The sequence below is a fragment of the Podarcis tiliguerta genome, assembly GCF_965153285.1.
Source record: "Podarcis tiliguerta genome assembly, chromosome: 4".
In the NCBI taxonomy this organism is placed as follows: Eukaryota; Metazoa; Chordata; class Lepidosauria; order Squamata; family Lacertidae; genus Podarcis; species Podarcis tiliguerta.
In genome coordinates, this window is record NC_139537.1 from 13174752 (window position 1) to 13191874 (window position 17123).

The 17123-nt window shown below is 46.7% G+C and overlaps 1 long non-coding RNA gene across 1 annotated transcript in view; it reads right to left on the reverse strand.

Moving 5' to 3' along the window:
* Positions 1 to 4235: 4235 nt before the first annotated feature.
* The window catches only part of LOC310675906, a 32630-nt gene continuing 19742 nt past the window's right edge, over positions 4236 to 17123 (reverse strand). Inside the window, exons 2-3 of the long non-coding RNA XR_014510303.1 lie at positions 9986 to 10205; positions 4236 to 4805 (exon numbers count right to left, since the gene is read on the reverse strand). This is a non-coding gene — a long non-coding RNA (uncharacterized lncRNA). The remainder of the gene's footprint in view (positions 4806 to 9985; positions 10206 to 17123) is intronic.

Sequence of the window (17123 nt, forward strand, 5' to 3'; positions counted from 1 at the left end):
AATCCTCCTGTCGCTTGCTCAATATACAGGGTTGGGAACATTCCTCTTGTATCCTTTCAGTCAACGGAGTAGCCAACCAGCCATGGGTTGCAGCAGAAATGAAACAAATAGCATTTATCCCGAGGTGTTTAAAGCATGTTTGAATATCTTCCAGTTAGTAATTTGCACAGGGCACAGTTTTCAGTGATTTTCCCTGTCGTATTCCTAACTTCCAAAAGTTGGTTTCTTTTACAAAGTGGATTTGTCGTGGTGGGCAACAGAGTCCTTAGGTAAAGGTAAAGGGACCCCTGACCATTAGGTCCAGTTGTGACCGACTCTGGGGTTGCGGCGCTCATCTCGCTTTACTGGCTGAGGGAGCCAGCGTACAGCTTCCAGGTCATGTGGCCAGCATGACCAAGCCGCTTCTGGCAAACTAGAGCAGCGCACGGAAATGCCGTTTACCTTTCCGCCGGAGCGGTACCTATTTATCTACTTGCACTTTGCCGTGCTTTCAAACTGCTAGGTTGGCAGGAGCATGGACCGAGCAACGGGAGCTCACTCCGTCGCGGGGATTTGAACCGCCAACCTTCTGATCGGCAAGTCCTAGGCTCTGTGGTTTAACCCACAGCGCCACCCGCGTCCCTAACAGAGTCCTTAATTCCTGTTAATTAGCTAGTATTCACCTGAATCCCTCCTGCAAGTAAAAATAATAATATTACCAGAATCTTTTTAAAAATAAAACCTTGTGTCTATTAGCTGCACCAAGATCAGTTAAACTGGCAATCCCAGACTAAACAGTAACCTCATAAAAACATTAAATGTTAAGTAAATATAGTAAATATTAAAAGGATGCCTCATTTACAGAGTAATCCTGTACATCTTTACTCATAAGTAAGTAACCTGTGTTCCATGGGACTTGCCCTTGGGAAAACATGCTTTAGGATTGCAGCCTTAATGTCAGATTTCACAGTCCCAAATCAATATATTAGCTGCACCAGATTAATTGCTATTAATAACAGCCTCCTGCTGTTAAGTAACACGATGTTTTTGTAACTAAGTTATAAAACAGTAAACACTTTCTAATCAAGGACAATGCTCCATCTGCAAAGACATTAGCAGCATCCAATTCTCAACTTTCGGGACATTCAATTGAGCTAAATTTCCAGATATGTTAACAGAGCTTCTGTCCAAGTTGTTGATAGAAGTGAGTGTTCGCAGGTGTCTTGCACAAATGTCTGGCAAAAAAATTGAGTGATATTTGTCCCCAATCAGAAAAGCAGAAAATTGTCCTATGAAAGCTGTATCCTCATCTTTGTACTGTACAGGCAAATCTGCTTATTTGTCCTTGCTAATGTTGAACCATAGCGGCATCTGGTGGCCATGGGCTATTATTGCGAGATGAATTTAAGTCTTCAATAGATTGAAAGGAGCAGAGTGACGATGCCTGAGTAAGGAGCCCACTGAGGATAACTAACTACGAATCCCAGCATTTGGGACCTTCTCCAAACCTGTGCCAAGCTTTGCAGTTGTTTTGCAGCGAAAATGCTACGTTTTGCAGCAACCCACAAACTGAGTAATTGATACATGAAACATGGGATTTGTAGTCATGGATCTAGCCAGAGGGCGGCGGGGGGGGGCAGCTGCCCTCCCTAAATCAATCAAAATCAAGACAAATTACATATCTGAGGTTCTGCCCCCCTAACAAAAACCTGCCCCCCCCCAAAAAAAAATTCGTGGCTACACCCATCTTTGTAGTTAACACCCCAAAACCCAACATTATCTCATTTACAGTGGTACCTCGGTTTAAGTGCTTAATTCGTTCCAGAGGTCCGTACTTAACCTGAAACTGTTCTTAACCTGAAGCACCACTTTAGCTAATGGGGCCTCCTACTGCTGCCGCGCTGCCGGAGCACGGTTTCTGTTCTCATCCTGAAGCAAAGTTCTTAACCTGAGGTAATATTTCTGGGTTAGCCGAGTCTGTAACCTGAAGTGTATGTAACCTGAAGCGTATGTAACCCGAGGTACCACTGTACTCTAAACTAAGGTTACCAGTTTTTCCACCCAATGAATCCGGGGAGAGAGCCAGTATGGTGTAGTGGTTAAGAGTGGTAGTCTCGTAATCTGGGGAACCGGGTTCACTTCCCTGCTCCTCCACATGCAGCTGCTGGGTGACCTTGGGCCAGTCACACTTCTCTGAAGTCTCTCAGCCCCACTCACCTCACAGAGTGTTTGTTGTGGGGAAGGAAGGGAAAGGAGAATGTTAGCCGCTTTGAGACTCCTTAAAGGGAGTGAAAGGCGGGATATCAAATCCAAACTCTTCTTCTTTTCAACTACCTACTAAACAGATGGATTTTGTCAGGGGCTGATTTGTAAATCCAGGGACTGTCCCCGGGAAACGGGGACGTCTGGTACCTTACTCTCAACCAGTGTTAATGTTTGGCAACAGTTTTGCGGGAAAAGCACCTCGTTTTACAGTGCCCCACAACCTTGAACAATAGTGAGATTGGAGAAGCCAGTACAAATTGCAATTTTAAAATATATTTTTTATTGATTCTCCAGTATTTTTTATTGATTTTCCAATATGTATAAGTTGCATTTTTAGCTAAATTTGGGGGGACCACTTCAAGCATCTGTTGTATTTAGCTATTTCAATTGCTTTTGTTTGATTTGCTCATTGCAAGCAGCTGAAATTCTGTAAATCCTGATAATAAACCTGATTTGCAATGAGTTTTTTTTAATTTTGAATATTTTCAGTTGCAACTGTAGAACAGTTTAGTCTAAGAGGCTACCTATCCAACTGCAGCTACTTACAGCCAGGCATCTTGTCTCCTCAAGCGTTGATGGTCAGCTGATGCAACTATCCACTTTCAAGAGTTTCTGATGGGGCGTGTGTGTCATGATTGACAGCTGGCGTTCTCCAGCCAATCACAATGCAGTCTCCCATAATAGCTGGGGGAATGCCCAGGAGCCAGAGGCTGAAACACTTGTGGTGGCAAAGACAGAAGATGGGCCATCAAGGTGGAACTAGTAGCTTTTCACCTGCTCTTGGATGTGACTGTTAGTATTCCTGCTCCATGACTGCAGTCATGGGATTATTGTCTTTCACATGACAGTGTATGTTTTGACTCCACAAAGTGGGAAGTGACAGAGAAAGGATGTTTGTGTTACCATGTTCCGTGAAGTGGGACTATTGTTCTTTGTTTTTTCTCTCTTTGCTGTCTGATGCTAGAGAGAGGGGGATTCATGTTGCAGTGTTCTGTGTGTGTTTATATGTAAATAAAGTAGATTAGCCAAAAAGCTGAGTTGCTGAGGTCTGTTACGCAAGCTGTGAAGACTCTGCAGATCCCTAAGTGTGCCAGTGTCGGTTGGCATCGGTCGCTGTGATGTTCGGGCTGAAGAAAGCTTATGAAGCTCCCGAACGATCGACCAGGAGGGAGGGAACATGCCAGTCGGGCATGTGTCTCTGCCAGGGTCCTACTCGAGTGTAGGCAGATTTCCTGACAGTGACTCCACCATCAAGACCAGATGGAGAGCAAGAGATTTTAAAGTAGTGAGAAACAAAGCCGGTGCCACATTATAAATATGGGGAGGGAATTGCAAGCCTTGAATCACAGAACAGAAATGATAGGACTGTAGAGCTGAAAGGGACCACGAGGGTTATCTAGTCCAACCCTCTGCAATGCAGGAATCTTTTGCCCAACCTGGTTCTTGAACCCACAACCCTAAGATTAAGAGTCTAACTCTCTACCGACCGAGCTATCCAGAAGGTCAGAGGGAAATGTGACTGCAAAGCGTACAGACAGCAGCAATTCAGTTAGAATTAAGGAGGGCAACCTTTCAAAGCAGGAGCAATAGGTGACAATAATCAACTTACTGATAGAGCAACGTCTGTTGTGGAGCAGGAAACCGTCGTCTCCATTCAGACCCAAATGAATAGAATTGAACTTCTTGATTCATTCCCGTTCAGCGGTTTCATGCTGAAGTTTCCCCTTTGCTATCCCTTCGTTCCAGGATGGTTCCAAAAAAATTCAGAGGAGGATGAACTTAAAGAGGAGCAGTGGCACAATATGGAGAAAAGGAGGTAACTATCTGATGTGTTCACTAAAGAAATCTCACAGTACAATACTATGCAGGCTCATCACATATTCTTGGGGCAAAACCCCAATTTATTTATTCAGCATACTTCTATCCTATTCTACCATAATTCAGACCCCCAAGGTGGCTAAATGTAAAACATTTTTAAATAGCTCCAAGTTAAAATAGATTAAAATGGAATGTGCGGCAAGGAAGAGCTTGCCCTTATCTCTCCTGACAATTATTACACGTCTACATTTTTAAGCAGCCAAGAACTTGCCTGCAGGGCAAACCTTTTTCGGTTTTGAATATTGCATATAGAGAGGCGCCTGGAGCCTGAGGTTTTCTATTGGCGGTAAAGAAAACTGAAGGATTATTTTGATTTGCAAGTCCTGCCCATCAGATTAAACAGGAACAAAGAGCCTGAAGAGTGAGAAAGTCTCAAACATTGCTTTCTTGTGTAGCAATTGGGGCTGTGCTTTGACGTGGAGATTTCCATCCTGATTGCCTCCTCCCTGTGTTGTCCTTCCATCTGCAGGTCCTCCAGAGGTCTTAGAACTTCTTCTTCTTAACTGGGGGTTAATTGGAATCTTTTGCAAAGCCTCGAATCCTTTCTTCTGAGAGGGTAAAAGCCTGAAGAGTCCACTGTGAAGTAGGAGAACCGTCTTATTGGTGGCTATTTTTTTTTCTGTTGCAATTGCTTTGCTGAACGATACAAGTCGATGTTAATTTTTCTCTTTCCTTTCAGAGCCCTGGAAAAGAAATTAGCAGCATATAGTTAAGCTGTGGAGCTCATTTCCACAAGAAGCAGCGATGGCCACCAACTGATCTTTGAAAGAGGATTAGGCAAGTTTGCTGGTGATCAGGTGATCAGGTGTTATAAGAATGTTAAGGTCTCAAATATAGAATAAATATTCAAAAATGCACACATATCTAAATATATGAACCACATGTCTGAAATAGTATGAGACAGCAATCCTGAAGCCATTTTTGACTCTCCCAATGACCTCAAATATTCTTCTGCAGTAAGGGAGACAAATGGGGAAAGCCTTCCCGTTGTCTTTTCACTTGCAAATCCTGCCTTAAGGGCGTATTTCTGTATGAATAGGGTGAGCCTGTGAGCCTGTTAATTCAGGAACTAAAGTATTAACCATCGCAAAAGAATGGCCAGGCTGCCCAGGTAATGCAATCAGTGGACATTATCAGGTATCCTGGCAGGCAGGATTTCTGCTGTAGACCGCCTCCTTCTGTGATGTATGTATGATGTTTTTTTTGGGGGGGGGGGTCTTGGGCTACATGGTGGGCAATTTCAAAAGTCTATATAAGGGCTGGCACAGCATTGTTCAGGGTTCTCCTTCCTCCTGTGTGTGGTGAGTGGGGACCCTGTTGCAACAGTTCCTTTAATAAAGATCAGGCTTACTAGCCGCTTTGCTTCTCTGTATACTCTGGTTGGCCTCTGTTTTCTCCTACCGATAGGGAACCCACTTAAGGACTCTATACGGGCTCCAGAATACCCCATAAGGAAAGGGAGCAGGTTTTCTTATAATAATGGCTACCAGCCACAATGGCTATGGTCTGCCTCCATTGCTGGAGGCAGCAAGCCTTCTGAATACCAGTAGCTGAGAATCATAAATTGGGAGAATGCTGCTGTGCTCATGTCCTGGTTGGTGGACAAGACAGGTCCTGTAGGCCTCTTCTTATGTTCTATCTTTTTCCTTATTATTATTATTTTTTTAAGATTCAAAATCAACACTTTGCCACTCAACAGTTATAACCCTATTCTACAAGGCAGGGTTTCCAGCAGGGAGAGACTGATGGTTCAAAGGAGGTGAGGGAGAAAGTAAATAACTTCTTTTCTTGCTGAAAGGCAGAAAAGGGGAAAGGATTTGTTTATACCCCTAGGGCAGCCTTTCTCAACCTTGGGTCCCCAGATGTTGTTGGACTACAACTCCCATCATCCCTGACCACTTGTCTTGCTAGCTAGGGATGATGGGAGTTGTGGTCCAACAACATCTGGGGACCCAAGGTTGAGAAAGGCTGCCCTAGGGGTATAACAAATCCTTTGCATTTCTCTTCTGGGAGGGTGTTGCAGACAATCGCTGAGGTGGGAGAGGGAGAGAGAGACAACCTCTCAACTGCATCACCTGAGCCCTGAACCTTTGCTAACATCTTGAAGCACCTCCTGGGCAAAAATATAGGTGTGAGATTCTGCCTCCTTTTTTGCCCTCATCCTGGCAGAACCGCCCATTTCCTACCTTAATTCCGAGTCGCTCAGGGCAGGATAGTAGTAATAATAATAATTTATTATTATTTATACCCTGCCCCTCTGGCTGGGTTTCCCTAGCCACTTTGGGCAGCTCCCAACAGAATATTAACACAATAAAATTAAAAATATGATAAAACATCAACCATTAAAAACCTCCCTAAACAGGGCTGCCTTCAGATGTCTTCTAAAAGTCAGATAGTTGTTTATTTCCTTGACATCTGATGGGAGGGTGTTCCACAGGTAGACTGTAGTTTGGTGACCCAGTCAGGATGCCTGTCAGACGCCACCCAGACACCAACCTGCTATGCTTCTGCAGGCTTGAACACAGGGCGATTGGCTCATATGGCTCGCTGTTGTTCAGACACTGGCTGGCAGCATCTCTCCAGGGTTCTTCAGGCAGGGGATATTCACAGTCCTTCCTGGAGATGCTGGGGGTTGAAGCTGTGACCTTCTGCATGCAGAGCAGCTGCTCCACCACACATCTACGATTCTCTTCCCGCTCTCCCCATTGCTGTGTCATGTATCTCCTTGTCCCTTTCTTCCAAGTCATGTGTAGATCAGGCCTCAAACTACCATCGGTGAATAATACGCTCTGGTATTAGGAGAAAGCCTGAGATGGGGAAAGTCGTCGGCATCCGTCTGTCTCGAGAGACAATGGAGCGCACCTCCGGGGGTGAAGTCAAACTGCTGTGTTAGCAGCATTGGAGTGACCTCTCCAGGGTGCAGGGAGGCCCTGGGCTGCCCAGACAACAAGACCTCCCTCTTTAGCCTTGCTGATGTGCTCCAAAGGAAAGCAGACATTAAAAAAAGGTAAAGGACCCCTGGATTGTTAAGTCCAGTCAAAGGTGACTATGGGGCTGCAGGCCGAGGGAGCCTGTGGTTGTCCACAGTTTTCTTAATTTGAGTTTTCTTAATTTCTTAATTCTTAATTTGATTCTGAATTGATTTTAGAATGAATTGATTTTAGAATGTATTTCAATTAATTGACTGTGATTTTATGTAAACTGTACTATTTTTACTGTTGTTAGCCGCTCTGAGCCCAGCTTTGGCTGGGGAGGGTGGGATATAAATAAAAAATGATGATGATGATGATGATGGGTCATGTGGCCAGCAGGACTAAACCGCCTCTGGCGCAACGGAACACTGTGACAGAAGCCAGAGCGCACGGAAATGCTGTTTACCTTCCCACCGCAGCGGTACCTATTTATCTACTTGCACTGGTGTGCTTTCAAACTGCTAGGTTGGCAGGAACTGGAACAGACCAATTGGAGCTCATCCCGTCTTGGGGATTCAAACAGCTGACCTTTGGATTGGCAAGCCCAAGATGCTCAGTGCTTTAGACCACAGCGCCACAGAGCAATACATTTGGCACCAGCTTGGCTGCAGAAGTTGCTTGATGGAGACGTACAAGGCAACATCCAACCATAACAGAGACTCCACTCCAGATTTTTGTAGGGTTTATTCCTCAGCCTTTTCTTATCCCGAAGTTTTCTCATGAGGTGAGGGAAATGTTACTGAGCAATAGTTGGGACCACCACTAGATGTCACCAATTCCTTGTTTTACATCAAAAAATGTAGCGCTTGGAAGCGGAAATTTGCAAACCATTAACATATTGATTTCCAGAGAAATGACTCTGTTGTATATTCTGATGTCACAGTCTGCCTAGAAGCCTTCTTAGGATTAAGGCCTGTTCACACATATGCTCATACAACCTGGGCATCTCATCTGCTTGAGGACACTTGGTTTAATGTGTGATCTTGCACTTGGGCAAAAAAAATGAGAGGCACAAATACAAGATGGGTGACACCTGGCTTGAGAGCAGTACATGTGAAAAGGATCTAGGAGTCTTGGTTGACCACAAACTTGACATGAGCCAACAGTGTGACGCGGCAGCTAAAAAAGCCAATGCAATTCTGGGCTGCATCAATAGGAGTATAGCATCTAGGTCAAGGGAAGTAATAGTGCCATTGTATTCTGCTCTGGTCAGACCTCACCTGGAGTACTGTGTCCAGTTCTGGGCACCACAGTTCAAGAAGGACACTGACAAACTGGAACGTGTCCAGAGGAGGGCAACCAAAATGGTCAAAGGCATGGAAACGATGCCTTATGAGGAATGGCTAAGGGAGCTGGGCATGTTTAGCCTGGAGAAGAGGAGGTTAAGGGGTGATATGATAGCCATGTTCAAATATATAAAAGGATGTCACATAGAGGAGGGAGAAAGGTTGTTTTCTGCTGCTCCAGAGAAGCGGACACGGAGCAATGGATCCAAACTACAAGAAAGAAGATTCCACCTAAACATTAGGGAGAACTTCCTGACAGTAAGAGCTGTTCGACAGTGGAATTTGCTGCCAAGGAGTGTGGTGGAGTCTCCTTCTTTGGAGGTCTTTAAGCAGAGGCTTGACAACCATGTGTCAGGAGTGCTCTGATGGTGTTTCCTGCTTGGCAGGGGGTTGGACTCGATGGCCCTTGTGGTCTCTTCCAACTCTATGATTCTATGATCTTTCCTAATGTTGAAACTATGGTGTTTTGCACCAGTTAATAATCCTCAACTGCCCCAGGGTCCACTGGGTTCAGGTGGGTTCCATCAAACCTGCATATCTGAAATGACACAGGAACCAACTAAGACGCATAAAATATCTACCAAGTGCCGCCGCTTGGAGCACTTAATAAAAGTTCCCTGCCAGGGAGTGTAGGTCTATGGTGCAACCCTGTCTCACATTTCTGAACATGTCAATATTCCTCCAGGGTACATATATGAGAATGGCTGGGTCAGGAAAGCACCTTGAAAATGGGGTGTGGTGGAATTTGCTTCAGACCCCAACCTGAAATAATAATGCAATAACAACAATAACAATAATAATAATTATATTGTTTATATGCCACGCATCTGACTGGCCCTTTCCAATTTGCACTTCTCTGAATTATTTGAATTCTGTGGTGCAGTCATCCAACCAAAAAGAATGCACAATAATGTGTATTAAGAGAAGTGTGCATTTTTTAAAAAATCTGTATTTTCACCAATGCATAGATTTTATTAACTTTCCATTCATATAAACATCCTTGTACACATTTATGTATAAAAGCATTCTATACTGGGGAAATTGCTGGGGGGGGTGTATACATTAGGACATGGGTGCACCAGAATGCTGATGACTTTTCACGAGGACATGATATAGAACTTTGCAAAATGGTGCAGAAAAGGGACAAAGCTGTGGGCTGGTAGTGCGTTCTTATTCTGCCTGGGGAAAGAGCTCTATGGTGCTCAAAAGCTTGCACATCCTTCAGCGTGAGGCTGCTCTGCCAGTGCCTAGCTCTGCTTTTTGCTCTACTCAGCAGTACTAACACGAAGGCCGGCTTTCAAATGAATTTCAGGAAGGATGTGTCTCTTCCTTAGAATGAACGTCAGGAAATGGGAGTAGCCGTCAGGAAATTAGCTAAAGGCTAATGCAAATAGAGACATGGCGGGGCGATTTCTTAACAGGCGCTAGCTAAATGCAGTCACTTCTTCCTCTTGGGTTTGAACACGACATGCTTATATTATGAACAGCGGCTCTAAATTAAAAGGAAGGCAGCCTAACGTAGATCTCTATCAAACAAATGTTTTGATAAGACTGGACGACTAGGTGGCACGTTGTCCGGGTGTGCTGGTCCCGGGGGGAGGTTACCGTGAGGCGTGGTCAGAGTCCGGTCCTGGGTCTGGAGACTGTCCACCAAGGGCGAAGCGGGGTCCAAAGCGAGGAGCCGGGCAAGGTCGGGAACTCTGGAAGAACAGGTCTGGGTGATGGCAGAAACAGGTTTCCAACGACGTTGCTCCCGCAACCTGGGACCAGGCTGACTGGCCTTTATCTCCTCTGAGGCCAGGGGCGGTCCCGGCCCACAGGTGACCTGCCTCTCCTGGCCTGGAGGCGAGCACTCCTTCTGAGAGAACCCAGTTCCTTCCGCCTCTCTGCCCTGAGCCTCTGCAGCTCAGGAGAGGCTGGAGGGTTACTGGACCCAGGGGAAGGCTCACCTTCTCCTGACAGGGCTGGGAGAGCCGCACCTGCAGGCAATGGGTCCTCAATCACCTCCGGAGCCAGAGTGGATTCATCTGGTGTCTGCTCCTGAGGATCTGGCACAGGTGCAGGCGCTTCAGACTCAAGGCCCTGCCCTGGCTCAGCTGGCCCTGGAGGCGGGGACTCCTGTGCAGGCTGGGATTCCTCCGGTTCAGCCTCTGAATCAGATTCCCAGGCCATCACACCGGGGAACAAATGCAGAACTTGTAACCTGTTGCTGGCACCCGTCAGTCTTGAGAGACAATGGAGTGCGCTGCCAAGGGTGAAGTCAAACCTCAGCAGCACCAAAGTGACCTCTCTGGGGTGCAAGCCTGGGCAGTGTGTGTGGAGGTCCTGGACTGCCCACGTGACAAGACAACCACCCCCCTCTCGGCCTCGCTGAGGTGGTCCAAAGGAAAGCAGAGCAAGACTTTTGGCACCAGCTTGGCTGCAGGAGTTGCCAGAAGGAGGAATACAAGGTGCCATCCAACTGTCTTAGGGACTCCACTCTGGAGATGCGTAGGGTTTACTCCTGAGCCTTTTCTTCGCCTGAAGATGTCCTGCAAGGCGGAATTTTAGGATCAGTGTTTTCCTTCTCCTAAATGGGTTACCCTCCCGAGTCAATGAGCCTCATCTGCCCCTCACTTCCCGCCACGTTCTTGACCATTGAAAGCAAGTGTGGTGTAGTGGTTAAGAGTGCTAGTCTCGTAATCTGGTGAACCGGGTTCGCTTCCCCGCTCCTCCACATGCAGCTGCTGGGTGACCTTGGGCCAGTCACACATCTCTGAAGTCTCTCAGCCTCACTCACCTCACAGAGTGTTTGTTGTGGGGAAGGAAGGGGAAGGAGATTGTTAGCCGCTTTGAGGCTCCTTAGTAAAGGTAAAGGGACCCCTGACCATTAGGTCCAGTCGTGGCCAACTCTGAGGTTGCGACGTTCATCTCGCTTTATTGGCTGAGGGAGCCGGCGTACAGCTTCCGGGTCATGTGGCCAGCAGGACTAAGCTGCTTCTGGTGAACCAGAGCAGCGCACAGAAATGCCGTTTACCTTCCCGCCGGAGCGGTACCTATTTATCTACTTGCACTTTGACGTGCTTTTGAACTGCTAGGTTGGCAGGAGCAGGGACCAAGCAATGGGAGCTCACCCTGTCGTGAGGATTCGAACCGCCAACCTTCTGATCGGCAAGTCCTAGGCTCTGTGGTTTAACCCGCAGCGCCACCCGCATCTCCTAAGGAGTTGAGACTCCTTAGGGTAGTGATAAAGTGGGATATCAAATCCAAACTCTTCTTCTTCATTGGACCCACTGCAACAGCTGGACTATGTACTGAAGGTCATCTTTGTCTCACCACACCTTCCCTGGAGGTCTTCAAATAAGTTGCAGAACCATCTGCTGAGGATGGTTTTCTAGCATTGAGTGGGGGCTGGAGCAGAAGACCTCAAGATACGACCCCCCTGCGGCTCTTTTAAAGGGTTTGAACACTCAAATCCTCACCTCACCCTCACTCAGCGTTCATTGTGAAGGGAAAAGAACCTGCCACCACTTCGTCATATTAATAAAAACATTTTCTTTTTATTTTGATACAAAAATTAAATAGCAAAGTTTGGGGTCTTTTGTACAATGATAAATTAGAAATTTACAATAGACGTAGTTAACTCTTCTGTACAATCACCAACAAAGAAAAAATATATATCAGTGTCCATTTACCTTAAAAAGTTTCAGGGATAAGCAATTATCATCCTGAAGGTGAGTAACATAAAACATGTACCTGTGTGCCAAACAGCTTAAGAAACCTGGTTGTTTTAGGACAATTACTTTTAATGGGAGCAAGGAAAGGGCAAAAGGGAGGGAGAAACTGCTCCAGAACAGAAGAGAACTTTATTAAAGGGAAAAGTAAGATTGGAAGTAAAGGTGCTTAAATCTTGGAAACATCATATTTTTGTTGTTAGAAGAACAAATAGCAATAAAGGGGGGGGGGGAGAGAGAGAATGAATGAATGAATACATAAAAATGAAAGCCACAACCCAAAAGTCTAATCATTCAGCTCTACTCCAGACCTGCAGAGAAAAGAGGTGTGAGGAATTTTGAGATGAGCAAAAAACGGTTGTACCATTTCAGAGCACAAGCAGGGGTTCGGTTGTTGTTTTTTTTAATGTCCTTTTATGACACGAGAGATGGAACCTTTTTTCACTCAAGGGCCACAATCCCTTCTGGACAACGTCCTGGGGGCCGCCTGCCAGGAGCGGGAGGAGGACAGAGCAATAGATGTGGATTTTGTGCAGCGGGCAAGCTTCCTTGCGCTCGCATGCCCCTCTCTAGCTAGGAAACCGAGAAGAATGATCCAAAACACATTCGAGCCGTGAGAAAACACGAGAGGAGGGTGCAAAGGCAGGTCTGGCAAAGGGTGTCTTGGCCTGGGGAGAGCAAATTTGAACCCTAGACCCCCCCCTCTATGCAGAAGCCTGGGGAGAGCAAATTTGAACCCTAGACCCCTCCCTCTATGCAGAAGCTAGCTAGCAACAGAAAGCCAGAACAGGGAGGAATGAGCTGTGCTCAACTCATCCTCTGATATGCCTTTAAAAAAACAAAAACCTGCAGGGAGCAAAAGGGGGGAGAGGACATTCAGCACTGGTGGGCTCACACCTGCAGCCTGAAATGCCATAGTCCTCTCTCGCCAATTCAGGGTTCCTTTATTCTGAAGTCATGCACAGATCAGGGTCCAAGAGACAAGTGGCCATTTCTACATTGGCAAGAGATGCAGCCACAGGGTCCTTAGAATTCATTTATTTATTAAGGATGCAAGATTTGCAAGGGGTTCTGGGGCAGAGCCCCTGTGATCACACCAAACTGCATTTCCATGAACGGAGACATTGAGAGAGGGCCACCCCCCGGGATCCAGTAGATACATCTGCGCACCGAATACGTGGCAGCGATATCTCCTTCCTGGGCCCACACACAACAGTCGGGATGTGGGATATAGGGATGATACTGTTTGTGTGAAGGGTCATCAAACCCCCCACACCTGCCATGTACAGTGGTACCTCGGGTTACATATGCTTCAGGTTACATACACTTCAGGTTACAGACTCCACTAACCCAGAAATAGTGCTTCAGGTTAAAAACTTTGCTTCAGGATGAGAACAGAAATCGTGCTCCGGCGACACGGCAGAAGCAGGAGGCCCCATTAGCTAAAGAGGTGCTTCAGGTTAAGAACGGTTTCAGGTTAAGAATGGACCTCTGGAACGAATTAAGTAACCCGAGGTACCACTGTAATGGTTTTTGGTGGCGCTGAAGGTGGCCCAGGCCACATGACCCCCAAAGCCAACAGCAGAGAGGGAGATTGCCTAGTAATAGCACATGGGGAATAAGAAACAATGGAGGAACACAGGTGTCAGGCAGAGACTCTATAGCTGGGACCATGTATTTATGCTCCAGTTCTCAGGTACAATTTCCCCTCACCTGGCTGGATTCACTGGCATTGAGATTATAAAACAGGAAACCTAAATATTTAAAAAGGCAGACCAATAGCAAGTGAGAATTATCATTGATGGTCACTTGCCAGGATGGCTATATTCTTTATTCATTATACACATTGTTGAGAATCATAAATTGTAGTGCTGGGAGGGACCCATAGGGTCATCTATTCCAACCCCCTGTAATGCTCAACATTGGGTTTGAACCCATGACCCTGATATTAAGAGTCTGCTCTACTGACTGAGCTAGTTCAGCCGACTCACAAGTGGGGAGAGCGCTGTTGGGCTCAGGCTCTGCTTGCGAGTTTACTGAGGGGTCTTCTTAATGCATTGGAAACCTGTGCTAGGTGGAGCTGATGGGGGTTGTGGACCCCTCAGTTTGGAGAAAGCATGTTAGGAGCAAATGGGTTTGCACTGTGTTATTATGGCAAGGTTCCCTGAGCTTCGGAGGAACTCTATTTTGGCTGCATTCGTACGGCGGCCTAGCCCAACATCACATTTCCCTAACTTTAAATTTCCACATTATTTTTCAGCTTTCAAATGACACAAAAGCAAGCCACTTCTTGGAATATAGTAGTGGAAGTTGTGCACTAAGCATCCATATTACAGTGGTACCTCGGCTTAAGAACGGCCCTGTTTACGAACTATTCGGTTTACGAACTCCGGAAAACCGGAAGTAGTGTTCTGGTTTGTGAACTTTACCTCAGTCTAAGAACGGAATCTGAATGGTGGAAGGGCACCGGTGGCGGGAGGCCTCATTAGGGAAAGCGCACCTCAATTTAAGAACGGTTTAGTCTTCAGTTTAAGAACGGACTTCCGGAACGGGTTAAGTTTGTAAACCGAGGTACCACTGTACAGTGGTACCTCTGGATACGAACGGGATCCATTCCGGAGCCCCGTTCACATCTAGAAGCAAACATAACTAGCGACGGCACATATGCGCACTCACGCGTCACTTTTTTCTGCTTCTGTGCATGCACGTGACGCCACTTTGAGCGTCTGCACATGCGCAAGCGGCGAAACCCGGAAGTAACGCCCTTCATTACTTCCGGGTTGCTGTGGAGTGCAACTTGAAAGCGCTCAACCCGAAGCGCATTCAACCCGAGGTATGACTGTATTTGCAAACAGGTTTATTTTTTCTGGAAGCAAATATCACAGACACAATGTTGCACGATAGTTCCAGAAGTGACTTTTAAAGTTTTGCAAAAGCTCAAATAGAATGCAGAGCTTAGGAGTTAGAGGGAAGTTGTGAAAAAGGAATAAACTGCCTTGTGAATGCAGCCGGTGTCTAAAGCAGTGGCGGTAGAAAATCACCGTTCATCCTGGGGAGAAACTAGCATTTGAGCACCGGGCCAATTCCCTGCACTGTGCTATCACTGGAAACATGGGAACCAGTGGGTGGGCTTGAAATAACCTCTGGAGCAGTAGCTCGGGCGTAGCCACTGAAGTGGGTGGAAAGGGAGAAAGGAAACTACGGCAGAACTCTCGAGCGCCAACCAGTTTGAGCAGGTGCTTTTTTTAAAAGGCACCCAGCAGAAACAATCTGTCATATGCATTGATCGAGGCAGCTTGAAAGAGGCACTTGAATGATCTTTGGAAAGGGAGAGGGGAAAATATTGCTGCAACTCCTTCTATCACCAGCCAAGTGGACCGGAAAGTTTTTGCTTTTCTTTTTTTAAAAGGAGCCTAGTGAGAGCAGCAGGAGAAATGCCCAGCTCTCCACGCTCCCAACTCTGTGCTTGCGGTGCCAACCCAAAAGTACCAGCCGGGGAGGGAGGGATATTATTTCAGCACTTGGTTTGCACATGTGCCTGTACAGTGGCACCACCTTCTCCTACAAAGAAACGATGGCCCTCTGCTTGTTGTTGGGACTCGACGCCCATCTTCCCCTGCCAACACGGCCAAGGTCAGGAACGATGGGAGTTGGGATTCAGCAACATCTGGAGGGGCCGCAGGTTCTCCCTCCCGGCTGCTCTCCATGGTATGCGCCACCCATGCACAACATTTGCACATTGGAGAAAGGACTGTGCATGCACAGGGAAGGGACGCAAGAAGAAAACTCTTGAATTCAAGGCCCACACAAGGAAGGCAAGCCGTGCTGTGAACGCAACTGCCCGCCAGGCAATCGGGCAACCATTAACATTCTGTTCTCTGACAAGCATCTGAGCAGCTTCTGCCAACTGCCTACAGGCTAAAGTCAAGTTTACAGTCATCAAACTCCCACCAGCTAAATATTGCTTCACTGAACTTGGCTGCCTAGCTTTAAGATGGCATTACTCACCAAGCAATAGCCAGGTTTATTCTCTTGGGGTCATGTAACAGGGCAGGTGGGGTGAGGGGGCAGCTTACCCTTTTAGCTAAAGACAAGAAAAGCGCGCACTCACATTCTTCTCGGACTGATAAAGACACGCACGCACAAACAGCGCTTTCATTTTGGTTCAGAGTGAGTCAGCTGTACCCCCTGGTCTCATGGCTGGAGAATGTCTTTTTAATTGTAATTGACACACAAATTATGCAACTGATCTGTGCACAGGCAAAGCTGCCAAGGAACTTAACATTTCGGTTTGCCCAGACCGGCGTCGACACAGATGCAATCACACAGAGTGAAATATATTAAGCCTTAATTGCTTAATGCAATGGGTCTCCGGGGAAGGACTGATAGGTTTACTTGGAGGGCCTGTGGCGGCGGTGGCCGGTGGGGGGGGGGGAGAATGAGGGGGGGTTTGGCGAGGCAAGGGGAGGAGAGAAAAAGAAACCAAAACAAAACAGTCTCTGAATAAGCCAATTGTCAGAAATGACCCTCCACTCACTTTTCCCTATTAACCCACATGCTCTAGAAGGAAAGACGACTATAAAAATAAAGGAGGACTTTTTCTTATTGAGACTGGAGAGTGTGTGACACTGGGAACAGCAGAGTCATGTATCAGTGCTGGGGGAAGACTGAAAGAGATTCGGGGAAAAGGAGAGGGAGAAGAGAGATGGGAATCTAGCTGCAAGCTAAGGTTAGGCTCTCAGTTTCCAACTTTTTTGTCTCTCCCAATAAGCACAGCCAAGCAGGCAACTCTCTTGCACAAAGCCTCGCTGAAACAAGAACCGTGCAAGAGGACACGGTGAATTTCCCAAAGGACGGCGCCATCCAAATCCCATTAAACCCAACAGCTTGCATGAATGGATCTTATCAAATGGACTTATCAAAAGCTGACCTGAGCATTGAGAGCAACCACACGCTCTCGCCCTCTATCCAGGTTGTAACCTCTTCAGACAACAGGTGGGAGTTGCATGTCGGATGCTCCCTCAATCCTG